Source organism: Papio anubis, chromosome 13, assembly GCF_008728515.1.
Source record: "Papio anubis isolate 15944 chromosome 13, Panubis1.0, whole genome shotgun sequence".
Classification (NCBI taxonomy): domain Eukaryota; kingdom Metazoa; phylum Chordata; class Mammalia; order Primates; family Cercopithecidae; genus Papio; species Papio anubis.
In genome coordinates, this window is record NC_044988.1 from 100,052,374 (window position 1) to 100,065,085 (window position 12,712).

At 53.7% G+C, this 12,712-nt stretch overlaps 1 protein-coding gene across 1 annotated transcript in view; it reads left to right on the forward strand.

Annotated features, from left to right (window-relative positions):
* Positions 1-9,604: 9,604 nt before the first annotated feature.
* The window catches only part of ASS1 (argininosuccinate synthase 1), a 57,794-nt gene continuing 54,686 nt past the window's right edge, over positions 9,605-12,712 (forward strand). Inside the window, exon 1 of the mRNA XM_021927129.2 lies at positions 9,605-9,654. The gene's annotated coding sequence lies outside the window, so the exon portion shown is untranslated. The remainder of the gene's footprint in view (positions 9,655-12,712) is intronic.

The following is a 12,712-nucleotide window of genomic DNA, read 5'->3' on the forward strand; positions in this document are numbered from 1 at the left end:
CCCCCACAGGGCTGTGGGGGCAATTAAATGAGGAGTAAATGTGTTGCATAGACCGCAATAGCCGGTGGCAAAAAAAATCTTACTTTTTAGAGGCAGGGTCTTGTCCCATCGCCCAAGCTGGAGTTGCAAATTACATGATCGTGGCTCACTGCAGCCTCGACCTCCTGGCCTTGCCATCCTCCTGCCTCAGCCTCCAGAGCAGCTGAAACTACAGGCACATGATACCATGCCTAGCCTTTATATTAATTCTTCATGTTTTGTATATGGGTAAGGCATACAACATGACGCTTTGATATGCATAATGAAATGGTTACTATAGTCAAACCAATTAACATAGCCATTAGGGATTTTGGGTGGGCTTGAAAAAAATAAAATTAAAACATACCCGTCATCTCGTATATACTTATTTTTGTGGCAAGAACACCTAAAATCTACTCCCTTAGGAAAATCCCAATGTGATATGATCATTATTTTGAGATAGGATCTCGCTCTGTCACCCAGGCTGGAGTGCAGTGGCGTAATCTCTGCTCACCTCAATCTCTGCCTCCTGGGCTCAAGCAATCCTCCCACCTTAACCTCCTGAGTAGCTGGGGCCACAGGCATGCACCACCACACCTGGCTAATTTTTTTTTTTTTTTGAGATGGAGTTTCGCTCTTGTTGCCCAGGCTGGAGTGCAATGGTGAGATCTCGGCTCACCACAACCTCCGCCTCCTGGGTTCAAGTGATTCTTCTGCCTCGGCCTCCTGAGTAGCTGGGATTACAGGCACCTGCCACCATGCTCAGCTAATTTTGTATTTTCAGTAGAGACAGGGTTTCTCCATGTTGGTGAGGCTGGTCTCAAACTCCTGACCTCAGGTGATTTGCCCGCCTTGACCTCCCAAAGTGCTGGGATTACAGGCATGAGCCACCATGCCCTGCCTTATTTTTTTAAATGTTTTGTAGAGATGAGGTTTCATTATGTTGTTCAGTCTGGTCTGGAACTCCTGGGCTCAAAGGATCATCGCACCTCAGCCTCCCAAAGTGCTGGGATTACAGGCGTGTGCCACTGCACCCGGCTTACTCTAGCCTATTTTTATCAGCTAACTCTTGTTGCTTTCCAGTCATAGACTCCTACAGCGGGCTTTATGGCTTAGCTATTATCTTGTATCCTTCGCAGCTCGCCCCTGGGTTTCACTTGAGTCCTGTTCCAAGCTATCTTTTTCCTGATAGCATCTCCCCCTCTAGAGGACAGATTATTGAAGGCAAGGGCTGTTTCTAGGTCCTGGGCTTAATAATTCATCTAATTCATCCACAGGAAGGGCCTTTGTTAGATGAATGGATGGGCGGAAGTTTAGTGCAACAATCCCTAAGTAGTCTTTTTTTAGTTTTGAGATGGAGTTTTGCTCTTGTTGCCTAGGCTGGAGTGCAATGGCATGGTCTCAGCTCACCGCAACCTCTGCCTCCCGGGTTCAAGTGATTCTCCTGCCTCAGCCTCCCGAGTAGCTGGTATTACAGGCATGCGCCACCACACCCGGCTAATTTTGTATTTTTAGTAGAAACAGGATTTCTCGGGCCGGGCGTGGTGGCTTATACCTGTAATCCCAGCACTTTGGGAGGCCGAGGCGGGCAGATCATGAGGTCAGGATATGGAGACCATCCTGGCTAACACGGTGAAACCCCGTCTCTACTAAAAAAATATTTAAAAAATTAGCTGGGCATGGTGGCGGGCACCCGTAGTCCCAGCTACTCGGGAGGCTGAGGCAGGAGAATGGTGTGAACCTGGGAGGTGCAGTTTGCAGTGAGCCGACATTGCACCACTGCACTCCAGCCTAGGTGACAGAGCGAGACTCCGTCTCAAAAAAAAAAAAAAGAGAGAGAAACGGGGTTTCTCCATGTTGGTCTCAGACTCCCGACCCCCGACCTCAGGTGATTTGCCTGCCTCGGCCTCCCAAAGTGCTGGGATTACATGCATGAGCCACCGCGCCTGGCCTAATTTTTGTATTTTCAGTAGAGACGGGGTTTCACCATGTTGGCCAGGCTGATCTCAAACTCCTGACCTCAAGAGACTCCCTCGCCTTGGCCTCCCAAAGTGCTGGAATTACAGATGTGAGCCACTGTGCCCAGACCCTGGGGTAGTTTTTAAAAGGAGGTCAGGGCAGGCCTCACTGAGCAGGTGGCACCTGAGAAGAGACCTGAAGAAGGTGAAGGAGAAGGTTACATGGCCATCGCAATAGAGAGGAGGGGTGTTCCGGAAGAGGGGACAGCAGGTGTCAGGGCCCTCAGGCAGGAGGGTCCAGCCAGGAGGTTGGGGAGGCTGGCGATGAATGAGGTGGGAGAAAGGGAAGAGAGAAAGGTCGAGGGGGTGGGGTGGATCCTGTGGGGTCTTTGGGCCACCATAGAGACTTTGGCTTTGATGAGTGAGCTAGGGAGAGACAAGAGTAAATGTATAGCTAGGTGTGGTCGTGCACGCCTGTAGTCCCAGCTACCTGGGAAGCTGAGGAGGGAAGATCCTTGAGCCCAGGAGTTTGGGGCTACAGTGAGCTGTGATTTGGCCACTGCACTCCAGCCTAGGTGAGAGAGCAAGACCCCATCTCTTAACGAAAATGGTTTTCTCAAAAGTCAGTGCATATCTGCGTGTTGGCCTATGTCCAGTGTGCTGCGTCTTGGGAGGAGTGCAGGTGAAACGGGGTTTGGCAGAAGCCCACGCTCCTGCTCCTCCTTCTCCTCCTGTTCCTGCCTTCTCCCTGGGCTGGTTGCAGCCCCCCGCCTGGGTGGCCTCTTTGTTGCCAGCTGCCCCGACACAGCCTCTGGGACAGAGGTTGTCTTTTGCATATGGTTCAGAAGAAAAGAGTTCCTCTCTCCCTGTTCCTCCTACTCAGTGTGGCATGGTCAGCTCCCCCTAAGTGTCCCCTCCCTCTCATCCAGGCAATGAGGAAAGTCGTCTGAGTTATTTCCTTCTAGAGATGAATGACAATCAGGCTGTCTAAACCGAGCTGTTCGGGTTCGCAGAGAAGAAATCGCTGTGTCCATTTTACAGATGGAGAAAGGGGGGTACAGGGAGGGAACATGATCCAGTCAGTTGCCTGAGGTGTAACTGGTTAATAGCCAAACTGGGACTCTTGATTCCCAACTAACAGCCCCAACAGAACCTTCTCCAGGGCGCTTCTTCCTGCGGGTTTCCTTTAAACCAGTCTGCAAAGTTTTTCTGTTAGGACCAGAGAGTAGTTACTCTGTGCTTTGCGGGACATTCAAGTTCTGTCAAAATGACTTACCTTTACCATTGCAGCGCAAAAGCAGCCCCGGAGAACCCATGAACAGATGGGCACGGCTGTGTTCCAATAAAACTTTATTTGTGGACACTTACATTTCAAATTTATTATCATTTTCATGTGCCATGAAATATTCTTCTTCTTTTGATGTTTCTCAACCATTTACAAATGTAAAAGCCATGCTTAGTTTGCACGCAGGCTTTACAAAATCAAGTTCAGACCAGAGTTTGCTGATCTCTGGTTTAAACCACAGAAATCACTGATGGTGGAAGTCCAGGCTGGTTGGAAAGATTAGAGGAGGCAGGAAGAAGTGGGGGAGAGGCTTCCTAGGCCCTCCTGTACCCTATTCGCCCAAGGTCCACCTGCGAGGGCCTTCCTTGGGCCGAATGCCTCTCTTTGTGCAACTCCAGGGGTCAATGGGTCAGAATTGGAGCGCTGCTCTTCGCTAGGCTGTTAATTTTTTATGGAGCTGGGGACTTTGTGGAGGCAATGCAGAGGTGGAGACCCACAGAGGGGAGGTGCCACTCCTCTCTCACCCCTGCTGTCTCCTGCAGGCCGCTCCCAGTCTAACCCAGGCTTTCCATGTTTGTAAAACTACTACTTGTTAAGTCTCTGTCCAGTGTCTTATAGACTCGAGGGGTGTGTGTGTGTGTGTGTGTGTGTGTGTGTGTGTGTGTTTGAGACAGAGTCTCACTCTGTTGCCCAGGCTGGAGTGCAGTTGCACTTCTTCCCCGCCCCCCGAAAGCATGGTTCCCGAGCAGAGGAGGCCCCTCCCAAGCAAGCTGCAGCCAGAGCCAGAGAGTATTTTCCATCCAAGAAGGGTGTTTGCCACTTCTCTTTTTCTAGCTGCCAGCTGTCATTGGCCAAGGTTCTGTCCAAGCCGCCCAGCCCCCTGGCGCCACCTGACCTCCGCAAGTCTGTTTGTACCATCGGGGGTGAAAAACAGGCCTGCAGGTTGCTCATTGACCTCCCTGATGTGGATTTTCCACGAACCCAACAACTGGACTCTGCGTTCCTGTGGGCGGGGACTGGCAACCTAGGGTCTGGCCTGGAGGACACTCTCTTTTTCCAGGGCCAATGCCCAGGCTTGGGCAGTGGCAAGGTGGCTTGTGGTGCCAACCATGAGGAGGTTGCAGGGTAAGATCCTTTGAAGTCTCTACACATCCAGGCCCCTTCATGCCCAGCAGGTACAGAGCCCTTGGGTGGCCGAGGTGAGAGAGGGAGACAGGAGGAAGCCCACTCCAGGGCTCTGTGCCCAGGCTAGATCTATGCCTTTAGGTGGCTGGGGGCATTTGACGAGAACATGTCCACTAAGCTTGCTCTGTAGACATTCAGACAAGTGGCCACAAAAGTTAGAGCCGAGGCCAGGCGCGGTGACTCACGCCTGTAATCTCAGCACTTTGGGAGGCCGAGGTGGGCGGATCAACCGAGGTTAGGAGTTCGAGACCCGCCTGGCCAACATGGTAAAATCCCGTCTCTACTAAAAATACAAAAATTAGCCAGGTGCGGTGGTGGGCGCTTGTAATCCCAGCTATTCTGGAGGCTGAGGTAGAAGAATTGCTTGAACCTGGGAGGCAGAGATTGCAGTGAGCCGAGATTGTGCAACTGCACTCCAGCCTGGGGGATAGAGCGAGACTTATCTCAAAAAAAAAAAAAAAAAAAAAAGGTCAGCGCTGACTCTTAGAAAAGCCCACTGGCTGCAATGTGGAGCATGCAGCAGAGGGGATGGTGAGCACAGGCAGGAGGATAGGTGAGGTGTCTCCTGCAGAGGTGCATGTGAGAAGTCCTAGTCATCCAGGCTAAGATAACAGCAGTGAGGAGTGAAAGCAGGAACCAGAGCGCTCACATTCTTCCATTTTCTTGCTGGAGCCCTCAGCCCTCTGCTCTGTACCAGTATCAGAGCTTACGACAAGCAACTGATCTGGTAGGGGAGGAAAAGGATAAGAGAGGCATCACTAAGGAGCAGTGTGTGGAAAGACCACATGGCAAAAAGGACTTGACACGTTGAAACAACCACAGCCAGGCCGGTAGCAGCAGTATAGTGGGTAAGGGCAGAGGAGGAAGTACAGGCATTGAGATTTGATCCTAAGAGTCATGGGGACCATCAAAACCTTGTTTCAGAAACCATTTTATTCATTAATATTGCAGAATATAGCTCTAAAACTTTACAAATGTTTCAATAAAAATATAACTACAAGCTGGGTGCAGTGGATCATGCCTGTAATCCCAGCAATTTGGGAGGTCAAGGTAGGCAGATTGCTTGAGGCCAGGAGTTCAAGACCAGCCTGGGCAACATGATGCAACCCATCTCCACTAAAAATACAAAAATTAGCCAGGTGTGGTGGCACATGCCTGTAGTCCCAGATACTAAGGGGGCTGAGGTGGAGGATCACTTGAGCCCAGGAGGTGGAGGCTGCAGTGAGCCAAGATCGTGCCACTGCATTCTAGCCTGGGAGACAAAGGAGACCTTGTCTCAAAAAAGAAAAGTAACTACAATATCATTATTATTACACCTAAAAAATCAATAGTAATTCTGTCTTGCTGTTATTGAATATCCGTGTTCAAACTTCCAATTGCTTATAAAAATATTTATTTTGCACTTCAAAGAAATCAAGATCTAAATGAGATCTAAACATTGTGATTTATTTTATTTTATTTTTGAGACAGAACACATTTTGTGCTCAGGTTGGAGTGTGCAGTGGTGCAATCTTGGTTCACTGCAATCTCTGTCTTGGTTCATTGCAACCTCTGCTCCCCAGGTTCAAGCAATTCTTGTGCCTCAGCCACCTGAGTAGGTGGGATTACAGGTATATGCCATGACACCTGGTTAATTTTTTGTATTTTGAGTAGAGACAGGGTTTCATTATGTTGCTCAGGCTGGTCTCAAAGTCCTGGCCTCAGCGATCTGACCGTCTAACCTCCCAAAGTGGTGGGATTACAGCCATAAGCCACCACACCCAGCCTTGATTTTATCTTTTATAACTCTTTTAACCCAAAGATTCCCCTTCTGTTTCTTTTTTTTTCTTAAAAATCAATTTAATTGAGGTATAATTTTTTCCAGGAATGCAAGGTTGGTTCAACACCTGACAGCCAATCACTGTAATTCACCACATTTATAAAATAAAGGAGAAATCATATGATCATTTCAATAGATGTGGAAATAGCATTTGACAAAATTTAGTACCTATTTTTCTAAAAATCTTTCAATAAATTAGGAAGAAAAGGGAACTTCTTCTCAAAAAAAAAAAAAAAAAATCTATGAAAAACCTACAGCTAACATTGTACTTAATGGTGAAAGACTGAATGAATGCCTGGGCCTTCTGCAGCTCCCAGAGCTGCATGTACTCCCAAAATATGTATAACTAAGATATATCAGTGAAAAAAAAAAAAAAGAAATTGAAGACTTTTATACCACCTATCAAAGATGTCTCAACCTACCAGGTCTTCCTCTCCACTGAATGGAAGACTTAGGCCTTTGCCTGGGCACAGGCCTCCACCTGGCCAGTCATCCAAAGTATCCAATAAAATATTCATCTCAGAGCTGGGCCCTGGAGTACCCGTAGCTGTGACCCCAAGAACTCTATCTCTTAAAACAGACAAACAAACAAACAAACAAAAACCTTTCTAGCTGTTGGGGAGGAAATGTAGGAGGGGCAACTAGGGGAAGTGGGGGAACCAGGAAAGAGACTTAAGAAAGAAATTATAAGGGTCTGAGTAAGAGAAGATGGTGGTCCTGTGTGGAGGAAGTGGAGGTGGAGAGAAAGGGGCAGACTTGATATATTTAGAAGATATGAATGTTGTTGGGCACGGTGGCTCACATCTGTAATCCTAGCACTTTGCGGGGCTGTGGTGGGTGGATCACCTGAGGTCAGGAGTTCAAGACCAGCCTGGCTAACATGGTGAAACCCATCTCTACTTAAAATACAAAAATTAGCCTGGTGTGGTGGCTGGCCTGTAGTCCCAGCTATTCAGGAGGCTGAGGCAGGAGAATTGCTTGAATCTGGGAGGCAGAGGCTGCAGTGATGGTGCCACTGTACTCCAGCCTGGGTGACAGAGCAAGACTCCAAATTAAAAAAATTTAAAAAAAGAAGAAAGTCTGAGTGCCTCAGATCCCAGTGCCTTTGTTTCTCCACCTCCTCAGGCCTAGGTGCTGCTTTGTTTTTAGGAATGCCACCAAGATCGCTTACCTAGAAGGTGCAAAGACTCCTGGAGGACCCCTGACCTGGGTGTGGGCAGGGGGTAGGATGAAAGACAAAGGCCATGGTGCCCCAGCCTCAGGTGGGGGAATCCCTTTGGGCCACGCCCCACCTTGGCCCCCAGCACTGCTCTACAGGGTGAGGGCCAGGGCAGGATTGAAGGTCCACCTGGCCGATGGAGGGGTCCAGGCAGAATACAGCTCATTCAGAAGCTGGCCAGTCCTCCCTCACCTTGGTCTCTGCCTCTGGGCAACCACTCACCCTGCTGTTGGTGGTAGGAGGGTGGTGGTGGGGGAGGGTTGCTGCTGGCAGTTTGGGCCCCTGTTTTCTTCTCAGGAGAGCTGTGACCTCACTGCCCCTCATGTCACTGGTGCCTGTGCGTTAGGAAGGGTCTGTCCCCTAGGCTGGAACAATTTCTGAGGCAGGGAGTAAAGGTCCCAGCAGCCTGTGACCCTGGGACTGTGACTTCAGTTCAGCTCAGACTGGAGCTAGAGCAGAGGGTTTGGGCCAGAGCTTCAGACACTGGATTGTGGCTCCACTCTGCCACTCACATGCTGTGTGGACTTGTGAAAGATACATCATCTCTCTGTGCGTCAGGTTTCTGCCCATACCATGGGAATAACAATCACAGGTACTTCATACAGGGTAATCGTGAAGATGAAAACAGAATGCTTGCTCTCTCCAGGGAGCCCTCCCAATGAGAAAACAGGCACAGTGGGGAGTGACCACCCCAAGGCCACACAGCTGCTGCAAGGATGTCATTTTGTGGGCATTCCTCACTTGCCTCCTCCTAGTGTGGAAGGCCCAGAGACTCCACGAGGCCCCCAGCTGGTCCTGTGAGAGGGCCAAGGGGGGCCAGCTGTGATACCGCCTCCTAGCTGGAAGGGGCCTCAAGCCATCTATGTACACCCAGCCCCACGTGGCTCACCGGGGGCCCCTTTGCCATCAAGGGCCACATCCCAGGTTTAGGTGCCAGAGAACTAAGGGGCTTAAGAGAGAATAGAGCTATGGCTTTGTTTGTGAATTGGTTTGATCCTTTTCTCCTTCTCGAAGGACTCGTAGCTATTGTTGCTGGCCACGGGCTTGAGGCAGTGGTGGGGGCTGGCTGGCAGAGGGGCTGAGAGTGGATGGTGGTTAAAAGGAGTGCTGACTCCAGGGTAGCAGCTGGGCAAGGCTTGGGGCTCCCACCTCCCCCAGGTTCAGAGCCGGCTGAGGACCAGGAGTCCTCCCCTCTGGGGTCAGGGCTCACTATGGAACAACTGCCTTGGATGGGGTCCCAGGACCTGCTGTTTTACTGGGGCTGTGGTTGCGGTGATCAGGGCTTTGGAGCCGCGAGACCAAGCTGGGAAACTCCTGATGTAGAGAAATTTTTGAAGTCGGGCCTGGGGTCACAACTCCCAGCTGCTTTTTACAAGCAAGAGACTTCACCTCTCTGAACCTCAACCTTCCCTCCTGTCCAGTGGGTTCGCAGCCAGACAGTCTTTTATTCACTGCTTACTGGGTGCCCTCTGGAGTCTGGGCAGGTGCCAGACTCTGAGAAGACAGCCAGCAACCAGCCCTGGCCTGAGGGATGAAAGCCGGGCCTTCCCGCACTGGCTCACCTTAGGGTTTCTCATCCTTACTCGGCTCCCGGGGGCTACGGTGGGGAAGGAGGGGCTCTGGGAGCTGCAGAAGGCCCGGGCTGCAGGCACCGGATAGAAGTGAGCACCAAGCTCCCTGCGCCAGTGGAACTTTTATCCCCGCTTCCACCTCGAAGGGTTTGAACGCTTCCCCAGGCCCAAGAAGCAAGTCTCTCGAAGGACGGCTGCGGCCACCTCCCGCCCCTGAGTTACATGGGTCGCAGCCACTGCCGCCCTCCTTGGCGCCGCCAGCCCGCGGGCCAGGGCCAGGGCCAGGAGCCGTGAACCGCCTGCACCCCCGCCGGCACGCCCCTGGGAGAGTGAGCCGGCGCCCGGCCCAGGCGGGGACCTGGTGGGAGGCGGCTGGAGGTGCGGACGAGGCCGGGGGAGGCGGGCCCCGCCCATCTGCAGGTGGCTGTAAACCCTGAGCGGCTCCAGGCGGGGGCCGGGCCCGGGGGCGGGGTCTGTGGCGCGCGTTCCCCCCACGTGTCCCCGGTCGTCGGCCCTGCCCCCCGGGCCCTGTGCTTATAACCTGGTATGCGCACCCCTGCCGGCCCTGCTCTGCCGCCTACCACCGCTGCCCGAGCCCGGTAAGGAGCCCTCGGCCCCTCTCGCTGCCCACTTCCTAGCCTAGGGCACCCCCTTCCCGGGCCCAGCCGAGGAGGCGGAGGAGACGCGCGTTCCGGGGCCCGCGGAGGCAGAGGGCGGACCCCCGATCGCCACTCGCCTGGGAGTGGGACCCAGGCAGGAGGGAAGAGGCTCGCGATGCTCAGACGCCTGGCGTCGGATCCCAGGTTCCTGGAGCCTGGGTGACGCGGCGGGGGCGCGAGTCCCCGGGTCCGAGGAGCGGGTCTGGTTATTTGTTCCCTGCGCAGCCGGGTCCCTTCGGGACTCATTCGCGGATCCGGCTTCCTCTGTGTCGTGAAGCCCCCACATGGAGAACTGGGGAGTCCGGAGCGTGTAGGGGGCTCCCGATTCTCTCTCCCTCTCTCCGACTCGCCGTCTGTCTCCACCTCTATTTCTCTACGTAAAACCAGGATTCCATCCCCTCTCGGGCTTGGACGTATCGCTTTCCCCGCAGCCTCAGTTTACCCTGGACAGATGGGCGTGGTGGCCCTGGCTCCCTTCCCTGCAGGGGGCGGCAGCCACCCAGCTCTCCCCGGTGGGGCTGGCAGTCTCGCGGCCTCGCGGCGGGTTTCCTGCTGGCCGGGGCTGGGCTCTGTGGGAGGGGCGGTGCCAGGAATATCCTCCATCCGGGCTGCTGTTGCCTTTGGCCCCTCGGCGACTGCCCCCTCCAGGGAGACAGGGTCATTGTGAAAGAGAGGAAACTCCTCTCCCAGTCCGCGGGGGCTGTTCCTGAGGAGGGCTGGCCTGGCCTCAGTAGTCTCTGAGAAGTGGAGAGTCCGCTTTCGAGCAGCCGGGTCAGGCTGCAGGTCTCAGGGCAGGAACAGACCTGTCCTCTCCCCAGGGGTAGATCAAGACCTAGGGGACCTGGGCTTTGATCCTCGGCTCCCAGCAAGCACACACCCGGTGATGGGGAGACCTGGTGAGGCCTTGGCTCAGCCTCCAGATTCCCAAGCTTCCCTTTCATTTTCTTTTCTTTCTAAAAATTTATCAGAGATGTGGACTCCTCATGTCGCCCAGGCTGGCCTCGAGCTCCTGGGCTCAAGCGATCCTCCTCCCTCTGGCCTGCTAAAGAGCTGGGATTACAGGCTCGAGCCACCCAAGCGCCTGGCCCCCAAACTTCAGTCTGTTAGAGCTGGCTGGGGCTGAGGGCTCAGGAAACACGCAGATAGTGTGAGGCTGCTAAGAGCTCTGTATAGACTGTTGGGCGCTGGGCTTGGGTCCAATTACACAATAACTGTGCCTGGGGTTAGGTTCTGATGAGAAGGAGAGAGAAGCAGCCACACAGACTGGGAAGCTTGGCTAGGAGCAGGTACTGGAGGAGTCTCCATTCCAAACTCCCTCTCCCTCCCAGACCCCTTTGGCCCAGGGCCTGGGGCGGGGAGCTTGGGGGTGGGGGCGGGGCCCTGTCCTGGAGGGGCCATCTGTGCACCCTGCTGAGAAGTAATTCTGGTTCTGCTCTGTGTGGGTGGATCAAGTGAATGAATAGTGACTCCTGCCTGCTGAGCGCCTGGGCAGGGCCAGGCACGTGGTAAGAGGGAAGGGGAGGCCCCACTCTCAGCACAGTCTCCTTGCTTGGGAAGCAGGCCCAGGGCCCCAGGAGCTTTGGAGTGGAGCCAGGTCCAGAACTGCCTGCTGCACACGCGCTTCCCCCTGCCAACCCCGGCCCATCTCATCTTTGGCCCGTGGGTGCTGGAAGGCCAGCCAGGTCAACCAGATGCCTCATTTGAGCACTGACTACACAGCCCCCGAAGTCAGTGGTTTGCCTGTGGGCACTGGGCACCCATGTGGAAAGAGGTAACTTCTCTGGAATTCAGAGTCTAAGCCTCTGTTTTCTGATGTAGCTTTGGGCAAAGTTGATCTTCCAGAGCGTGGCCCCCTCCCCAGAACTGGGGGAGACCAGGCACCCACAGGCACTCTGATATGAGTTGAGTGAATGAAGAATGTGCCCTTCCTCCATCACCAAAGACAAACCGAGCTCAGCCGAGTTAGAATGTCAGAGAGGGGTTGCAGGGGAACCTTCCACGGGGCAGTAGGCCTGAGCTGTAGCGCACAGGCTCTCTGGAGGAATAGTGGGCAGGTTGACCATGACCCACTGGGGGACTGGTGTTCTGGAAGGTGTGTAGAGCAAAGGGGAGAAAATGTGAGGTCTCCTAGGAGCCAGGGAGAGAAGGGCAGAGTGCAGGGAAGAGCAAGTGGCCTGCAGTCAGGCTGGGTTTGAAGCCACTAGCCTGTGACCTCGGCGAGCCGCTTAGCCTCTGCCTCTGCCTCTGTAAATAGGTGGCAATGGTAGTCTCCACCTTAAGATGATGCACCTGTGACTCTGAACATAGTAGCTGCTCTTGTTGTCATTCCAGCTCTGACGTTTTCAAGTAGCACGAGTTTTCCTTAGTGTCAAGCAGGCGCCCAGGCTGGCCTGTTTGCTGGAAGCTGAACAGGTGGCTGTGGCTGGCGCCACAGAGAACGCCATCCCAGTGAAAGCCAGGTGGCTCTGGTACCTTGATGTAAGGCCACCTTCCCTTTTGGTCTCTTCTGGTGAAGGAGGGCTGGAGGGCAGTGGGCATTTGCCAAGGAGCTGGAAAAACCTGCTGTGGCCGTTTCTGGGGGATGTGGTGGGGGTGGAGCTGGGACTAGGGGAGGCTGAACTCAGCCAGGATCTGCCTGCCAGCGCAGCTCCCAGGAAGAAAGTTCAATGTCCGGGAGGGTCAGAACCCAGAGGGCTGTTAGGTTGTACAGATGGGGAAATTGAGGCTTAGCGAGCCAGGAACTTGGCTGAGGTCAGCCATGGCAGCGGTGCACAGAGCTTAGTGGACACATGCTTTGGTGCCCAGCTCTAGGCTCCTTCCCCCAGCATCTCACCAAATCCTTACAGTCGCCCTGTGGGGAGCAGGCTGTTCCAACCCCCATTTTGCAGCTGAGCAGTTATGCTAGAGAGCTGGAGCCACTCAAACCCATATCTGGTGGACTTGACCTGTGTGCTGTGCCTGCCGTGAGCACTCACTGGATTGCAGCTGCCATTCCTTC